Genomic DNA, 8883 nt, shown 5'->3' with positions numbered 1-8883 from the left:
GGGGCGTAACTGGAAACAGGCCGTTCCTGTAACCACCACATGCAGTCATCTCATAATGCAACCGGGCTCACTCTGCCATGCTCTGGCACTCGAGTGCTGAGCTGCTGTGTGAAATAAACTGTCAGCTACCATCATCGTCAGGCGTTTATTGTAACTGTAGAAGCGGGGACGGCTCTTGGCTCGCTGCGAGCTCTGTGGCCTGGCTGAGGCAATCCAAAAAGGTGGTCACAGCCAGGCCTAGCTATCAGGGATTGCCTGTTAATACAAAATGCCATTATCCATTTTGTTAGCTGTAAATGACCTTTATTTACATTTCCACTTAGCTAGGTAGTTTCCTTCAGCTCCCAGGAATTCAAAGCACAGACGTGGCATTAAGACGTGTAAAACGCCCCCATGTTTAATGAAAACATCTGATGCGTATAGAAAGCCGTAGTATTTCTCTCTCTCTTTTTATATATATCAAAAACAAATGCAAATAAAAGCGTCACCCCTTTTCCCCACCCCCTTGCAACAGCAATGCCTCGAAGGTGAGATTCTCTGCCAAGGAGAGTGGAAGCAGCCCTTGTATTTTTATTTTTACAAAAGAAAATATTTCGGATATTGCATTACAGGGATTGTTCTGTCAGGGATTCAACTAGGTTGATGAGAGCAGGTGAAATGTACATCGGCAGAACAAGAGGAAAGGACCTGGGGTGGGATGTTATTTCCCCCCGCCATCTCCTGATGGATGCTTTACAAGAATAGATCTCTGTGTTGTCATCATTAGCTGGTTTGGAGTTGGGCAGAGAAGGAGAGACAGAGGAAGAGACAGAGCAAGAAAGAGAGAGAAAAAATGATAGAGACTGAGGCAGAAAATGGAATCTCAGTTGACCCCACGCACCAGCACTGACTATAGAAGTTCCCCAGACATCCCCCTTCCTGCTCCGAGCATATCCCCTGCACCGCAGCTTGTGAGGAGGGCCCTTTCTGCCAGTCCCAGTGGAATTTTCTCCCGGCTGCTGCAGGATTTCTATGTTCCCCATGCAAAATTAGATCAAGCCCCAGAATGCTCCGTGCACTGGGGGTTCCTGGGGCAGGGAAGTGCAGAGGTGGATCTGGGTCTGCCCTCGCTGCACAGGGTAAACTAGCTGGGAAGAGTAGCATTAATGCCTGAGGTGGCCATTTTTCACTGGCATAGCTGGCTCCTTGGGGCCCCTGAGCAGGGGTGAACTTTCCCCAAGAAGACTGTGGTTAAAAAAGACCTAGCGGGGGAGAGACACACAGAGGAGGAGAAATGAGGGGAGAGAGACTGACAGCTCCTCCCCAGTGGCTGGAAAACTCTCTGCTCCAGCTGTTTCACATGGACCCCACTATTAGATGGTTAAGCTCCTCCCTCAACACACACCACCCCCCAAGCTTGCCAGCTGCATCTGCTGTGGTCTCCGCCACTGTGCTGTGCTCAGACAATGAAGTCTGTCCACAAACAGCCCCAAACAAGAAGGATCTGGTTGCTGGGTGGGAATGGGGGTGGGGAAGGCGAAGTTTCCAAAATAGAATGTGACCCAGAAAAATTAAAATGAAAAGCAACAACAAACAGGCAGCCAGCAGCACAAAAAGAATAGGCCATGTTCTGTTCTTTTCCCTCCATTCCCTCAGCTCCTACTCTGTAATTAAGTGAAAATGCTGGAGGTTTGGTATTTTTAAAACTGTCCTCCGGTTTCCTCAGATTCTTGTGTTCTTTTCCTGGATAAACAGGCTGCAGAGGCTCTGGGGGAGCTATTCTCCCAGCCCAGCCTGCTTTGGGGTGGGCTTTTCCTTGGCAATTTTTTTCTTCTGTAATTTCTAATTTTGTCGCCCTGCTTCATTATTCTTCATAGGGCTGGAAAGTCCATGTGCCACTAGGAGGAGAGGTTTCAGTTTTTGCTGACCCAGCAAAAATGGCTTGGCATGTTGCATGACAGGCACTTGAATTCAAGTGGCAAGGAGGGGAAGGTGATTAATCATTTCAGGGCTTGTGCTCTTAAAGCAGCATATGTGCTATTGATTTTTCCACTGAAACTGCTGGTAGCACCAGCAGGACCCCATGTAGACGCTTTCTGCAAAAAAAAAGAAAAAAAATAGTTTAGTCAAAGCAGTTTCAAAACAGTTCAAAAACTGTTCAAAAACAGTTTCAATGGAAATTTTTTGATCCGCCCTATATCCCAGAAAAAATGAGTGTGGCCACAGGAGCACTGTCTGCACAGTGGTTCCCTTGAAGGCCACCACTTCTTCTGCTGAACTGGTGGGAATGACTTTTTGGAAATCCCCAGCAATAGACCAGACTTGAGGGACTGATCTTCAAACAAAAGGAAGAAGTCTGACTCCCCGGGGGGGCGGGGGGGAGGGAGGAAGAAGACACTTCCTTTGAATCTAACTCGGGTCACATTGCAAACCATCATGCTCTGTTGGTTAGCTAATTTTAAAACCTTGGGAGGCAGCAAGTCCAGAGGAATGAGCATAATTTATAAATGCCATGTGCTGTTTCAAACCCTCTTTCTTCCAATCCCTAGATTCTATGATCTCAGGTTGTACACAGGTTTATATATACACACAAACTTAGAATCATAGAATATCAGGGCTGGAAGGGACCTCAGGAGGTCATCTAGTCCAACCCCCTGCTCAAAGCAGGACCAATCCCCAATTTGTGCCCCAGATCCCTAAATGGCCCCCTCAAGGATTGAACTCCCAACCCTGGGTTTAGCAGGCCAATGCTCAAACCACTGAGCTATCCCTCCCCCCTTGCCAGATTGGAACAGAGCTGAGGTCCATCTATTCCAGTATCCTGTCTCTGAGCAGATGTGGGGTAATCTACCCCCAGCATTTGGTCTCCAAGAGTTAGAGATTGGCTTAAGACCCTAAGCCTGAGGTTTCATAGCCCTTCCAAAATGATTCACCATTAATTATAACAGTTTAAGACACAGGGCCAAATTTCTCTGTCCGTTAAGCAATGCAGTCACTTTAAAATCCACTGGGTCATGCTGGGTTGACAAAGAAGAATATCTGGCCAAGGATCTTTGAGTCCCATCCTATCCCTTTAAGAGGAAGGATGCCATTGAGCTTTTTAACTGATCTTGGAATGACAAGATCCATGTTGAAAGCCAGTGAGAACAGCTGAGAGCTGGACCTTGCACTAGCTGGTCACAAAAGCCACCTCTCTCCCATATCCCATTATCTCCTTGTCCAGCACACACACACAGCCAGCTGCTTCGGCTCTGCGGAGTTGGCACAGCTGTGTGCTTATCTCCTGCATCAGCATCCCAGGCCCAGCGCTGCTGACAGTGTAGAAATATTTCTGTAGGGAGGCTGTGGGAACTGCTTAGAGACTTCCCCGGTGCCTTGCTTTCAGCGGGGAATAAGTAACAACATGAACGGCCTGTCTAAATCGCTTGGGCTATAGCTAAAGAACAATGTGATTGGAAAGGTCAGACATGGCCAGCTAGGACCGTGTTGACATAGATAAGGAGAAAATCTGGTTCAATATACAGGGTAAGTGTAAATAACAGTGTTCATTAGAGCTGAGCAAATAATTCACAATGAATAATATACTCTGCGATCCACATAGGGTTGCCAAGTTTGTAATATTTAAAAACAGGACACTCCAGCAGGAATGCCGGAACCTCCCCTACCCCGCCTCTTCCCCCTCGAGGACCTGTCCCTGCTCTTTCCCTTCACCCCAGGCCTCACCCCTGCCCCACCTCTTCCCCCAAGGCCCCGCTCCTGCCTTGCCCCTTCCCCCTGAGGCCCCATCCCCCGTTTGCTCCTCTTTCCCCCTCCCTCTGTCGCTCACTGCTTTTCCCCTCTCTCCCCCCTCGCATGGCTTGGGAGGGACTAGCTTGCAGACCTGGGGCAGGGAGCTGCAGCCACCTGATTGCAGGTAGGAGATGGCCCTGGCTGAGTAGGGGCTGGCGTGGATGATGACTCAGTGCCTCCCCCGCCCGCAATAACTGGACTTTGGGTGTCCGGTCAACAGATCTGACCGCACACCATCAGGTCCCCTTTTCGACTGGACTTTCTGATCGAAAATCAGACACCTGGCCACCCTAGATCCACAACGGTGCAAATTGGTGTTGTTCCATTAATTATAGTGGAGCTATACTGTTTTACACGAGCTGAGGATGTGGCCCAAGTAATGCAGTGTATTATTCATTGCAGGCCAGATTTTTCCAAAGTGACTAGTGATTCCAGGTGCCTCAATTTTGGGGAGCCCAGTCTTAGACCCCTTTAAGGTTCTGAACACCCATTCACTGAAAATCAAACCTCCAAGCATCTCAAGTTTGGTACACAAAAACTGAGTCTACAGCCGTCTTTTCTGCTTGGGAAATGGCCATAAGCAGATTGCAGTTCCTTTAGGTCTATTTGTTATTCAAAGTTTACTCTGTAAATTGATTGCAAATACTTGAAATTTAAGTCACGCCGTTAAACTTTGATTGGGTAAAGAAATCATGCACTCTTGTTTCTTTTCTCCTCATTGGATGAGCATGCAGATTCTTCCGGTGTGAACACATCGGTGTGTGACTTTAAATCTTGGTTCCCATAAATACCCACGCATGCAATATTTGAGAACATTGGCATCAATAAAATGTGATTACATGATTGTACTTCTCTAGGTTCCCAATCCAAGTCCCACAGAAGTCAACAGAAACATTCTGCCTTGAATGAACTTTGGAACAGGTCTTTCATTACAAAACTATCCTCTGGTACTGGAGCTAAAAGGGAAGGCTTAGAACTATGGTGGTGACCAGAAGTAGCCTGTTGTGGTCACCACCACCGGTAAGTAGAAGGGGACACAATAGCTAAGACCCTGATCCAGTGCTCATTGAAATCAATGGGAAACTTTCCATTGACTTCCATGGACAATGGATAGGGCCCTATGCTAGAGAATTACATCAGCATTTCCTAGAAGCTCTTGGGATCTGATTTATTTCCTACTGGTTGCATGCTGGGCTCCTTCACCCTTGGTAAAGCATGGCTATTTGGAGGGCCATGAGTGTGAGTATGTGTGTGTGTTCATTGCTTTGGAAAGGTTTGTTGAGGTGGCATATCAGAGCAGTGTGGTACATTTGCCCTCCCTTGCCATGAAAGCAGCTGGTGTCCTCCTCATAGGTGCATGGGATATCATCCTCTGCCAGGACCATGTCCATGGGATTGTATCAAACCTTTGACACCTTCTGAGAGAGGTTGAAAATGATGGCTTCCCCCTGAGTCTCCTTCCTTTGTAACAGCAAATCCTCCCTTTCGTCTTTATTTGAGGCCTCCCTGGGGCTTCTGAGTTCACTTTAATCAAACCAGATGATCTGTGGTTAATGATAACCCTAATGGGTAGAGAACTATGTGGCCAGCTCAGAACAGAACAGGCACGTTTCCCTGAGACCGAATCCTTGAGTGCCCCCTTAATGATTCCAAGAAGCCCTCTGCACACTGCTTCCTGTCCACAGTCCAATATTTGCAGAGCGGAACATGGAAGGAAGGATGTGACAGAGGTTAAGCTGCTGGTGAGCTGGGACCATGGCCTAGGATGCTGACCCTTCCTATCTCAGTGTTTCCTTGCACTCTGTCTGCCCACATCCACAACTAGGACTTCTACATGCTACAGTAACACAGACAATCATAATAAACTATTTAAAACCCTTCCAAGGGCGAGAAACAAGCACCATGAGTCCAAGAGTTATCATCACCCTCATTTCTGTGGTACCACAGTCCTGTCAAATATACCGTACCGGGGTTGTCACCTGCAGCACACCCCCTCATAGCCTGGAGCAGTTCCGCAGCAGCCCTGCCTCAGTGTCTTCTTCTCCTCAGGCCTCCTCGGTCAGTGACTCACAAAGGCTTATGTCCAGTAAAAACCTCTCTTAGGGGGGTTGAGTTTATAAAGATGAACATTTCAATAAAGAGAACACTTCCTCTCAGCCTTCCTAGCTGGCTCATAACCCCTTCTGCTCCCTATCAAGCAGCAACTCCCAGGACACCTTACCAGGAGTTGTCCTATAGTTTCTCAGGACAAAACCCTTTTTCCTACATCCCACAACTCTTTGCTGGCTACCCCCCTCCCCCCAGCCTGTGCTTCCCCAGGCCTCTCTTATCTACAGCCAGAGATTTGAGTTAGACACACGACCCATCTGTCACATGACATCACTTATTATTACATTCTCTGCACCTGTAGAGACTAGTTAAGTTTAGCCCCGGTGAATTGGGGCCCATCTACCCTTAAATGGCCCAGCTGGCCTGTGAAATAAATATACAGCAAGACAAGGTCCCGTGGAACCCCTGCTGAGCTAAAGTCACAATCCAGGAGCCAAGATGGTCAAGACAAGTAGCAAACATGAAGTTGGTAGCACCCAAAGGACTCGTGGGAAGGAGGGGCCAAAGGAAAGCCAGCACCTTTGAATCCGAACCCTTGTGAATGTCCAGGAGGCAGGAATGAAGAGGTTCGACCTGGATCCCTGAATCTAAACCTGCCCATGAGGAGTTGGATTGGATCCACAAGCAGAAGGGGCCTAGTCTACAGGCCCAATGGAGACAAGTGCTGAAGTTTAGCTGCGAAAGGTGATCTCCCCTGATTTCCTCCACTTGACATGTTTTTCACTGGTGGCCCCAGGCCCTGTTTGGCCATAAAATCTCTTGGGGGCTGCTGAATTTAAACTCCAGGCCTGGTTCCACCTCAATGCCAAACCTTAGCGTAAACCTAATGCCGACCTGAACAGCTTGGGTTCTTGGGGCAATCTGAATGAGGAGAGCGATGGTGTTTTATGACTGCTGATGAGCACAATGTCTCAAACAAGGCACGGAGCCCTGCGTGGATGAGGACAAGAGGCTCAGACTGAGACTAGGTCTGGCATGCCCTGCAGATGTCCTGGCTTGACTGAGAGTGGCACCTGCTGCTACTGAGTATGATCTGATGGAGCAGCAAGGAGAGAAGCTTGCGCAGAATGCAGTGAGCAGGACAGGACGTGGGTAGCAGAGAAGCCCCCGTGCCTGTTCAGTCCTTAGCCCCACTGCTGCCCACGATGGATTGTGGGGCATGGACACCTGTCTACGAACACCTGGACTGAAGCCACCAACTCATTTTGCACATGCCAGCAAGCCATCACTGGAGTGCAGCGATGAGGCCCAATCCTGCAAACCTTCCCTGGCAGGTAATGGTGTGTAGGATCAGGCCCATGTGCTGACCATCATTCCCTACCCCCCTGGTCAGGGCTGGAACTCCTGACCTTGACACAAAAGATTTCATGGGCCAGATTCTCCACTGACTTCAATGGAGCTATGGCAATTTACACCAGCTAAGGATCTGGACCCATGTTTCATTATTGCCAATCGCAGGAGCCCTCCACCCAAAACCAAGTGTAGTCTCAGTCATCTATAGGGGCAGATCCCCAATGGGCTAGCTCCACTGATGTCTTTACGCCAAGAGAGGATTTGCCTTGTAGATTTTTCCATAATGACTAAGAGCCACAAATGACCATATATAAATTCTAGGGCTTCTCTCTATTCATTTCCTAGAAACAAAATATCTTACCCTTGATAGGAAACAAAACAAACCCTCCGTCTGTAGTTGTTCTCATTTAAGCAGTAATATGTAACAGAGCGTAACCAGTACTGGATTGATGTGTGAGGCTGGCAGCCTTAGACTTGAATGGCATCCTAGCAGCTCAGCAGGAATTAATGCCATACAATTGTCATACTGTGCTACCTTAATGTGATCATAAGGCAAAAGGGCTAAAAAAAAAAAAGCCCCAGCAAATATTTATGTTACTAATTAAAGGATGTAACTTGCCAATAATGAGTCTTGATTGTTACACAGCACAATTCATGGCTTGGAACTTATGGGTGAAATGCACCCATAATGCAGAGAGTCAGCACAATGTCTATGCACCACTTAAGTCCTATAGTTGTGATCTACAGCCTACTGAAATACCTGGGCCTATTTAATCATTGGAGTACAAAGCCAGGGTATCATTTAGTGAGGCAGTGTGATCTAGTGGATAGGGCACTGGTGAAGGCGTGAGGAGCCATGGGGTCTGAAGCTGGGTGGGGGTTGGTCCTGCTTTGAGCAGGGGGTTGGACTAGATGACCTCCTGAGGTCTCTTCCAACCCTGATAGTCTATGATTCTATGTCACTGACCACTTGGCTTCTGATTCCCCTTCCATCCTTTGTCTGGCTAGTGGGTGTCTATATATACACACGCTCTTTGGGGGCAGAATCATAGAATCATAGAATCATAGAATATCAGGGTTGGAAGGGACCCCAGAAGGTCATCTAGTCCAACCCCCTGCTTGAAGCAGGACCAATTCCCAGTTAAATCATCCCAGCCAGGGCTTTGTCAAGCCTGACCTTAAAAACCTCTAAGGAAGGAGATTCTACCACCTCCCTAGGTAACGCATTCCAGTGTTTCACCACCCTCTTAGTGAAAAAGTTTTTCCTAATATCCAATCTAAACCTCCCCCACTGCAACTTGAGACCATTACTCCTCGTTCTGTCATCTGCTACCATTGAGAACAGTCTAGAGCCATCCTCTTTGGAACCCCCTTTCAGGTAGTTGAAAGCAGCTATCAAATCCCCCCTCATTCTTCTCTTCTGCAGGCTAAACAATCCCAGCTCCCTCAGCCTCTCCTCATAAGTCATGTGTTCTAGACCCCTAATCATTTTTGTTGCCCTTCACTGGACTCTCTCCAATTTATCCACATCCTTCTTGTAGTGTGGGGCCCAAAACTGGACACAGTACTCCAGATGAGGCCTCACCAATGTCAAATAGAGGGGAACGATCACGTCCCTCGATCTGCTCGCTATGCCCCTACTTATACATCCCAAAATGCCATTGGCCTTCTTGGCAACAAGGGCACACTGCTGACTCATATCCAGCTTCTCGT

At 48.0% G+C, this 8883-nt stretch overlaps 1 long non-coding RNA gene across 1 annotated transcript in view; it reads right to left on the bottom strand.

The window, feature by feature from the left end:
* Positions 1-305: 305 nt before the first annotated feature.
* The window catches only part of LOC140906093 (uncharacterized), a 33060-nt gene continuing 24482 nt past the window's right edge, over positions 306-8883 (bottom strand). Inside the window, exon 4 of the long non-coding RNA XR_012157040.2 lies at positions 306-2075. This is a non-coding gene — a long non-coding RNA (uncharacterized LOC140906093). The remainder of the gene's footprint in view (positions 2076-8883) is intronic.

The sequence above is a fragment of the Lepidochelys kempii genome, chromosome 2 (genome assembly GCF_965140285.1).
Source record: "Lepidochelys kempii isolate rLepKem1 chromosome 2, rLepKem1.hap1, whole genome shotgun sequence".
Taxonomy (NCBI): Eukaryota; Metazoa; Chordata; order Testudines; family Cheloniidae; genus Lepidochelys; species Lepidochelys kempii.
Note: the sequence above shows the minus strand (reverse complement) of the source record. Positions and strands in the feature narration are given on the sequence as shown.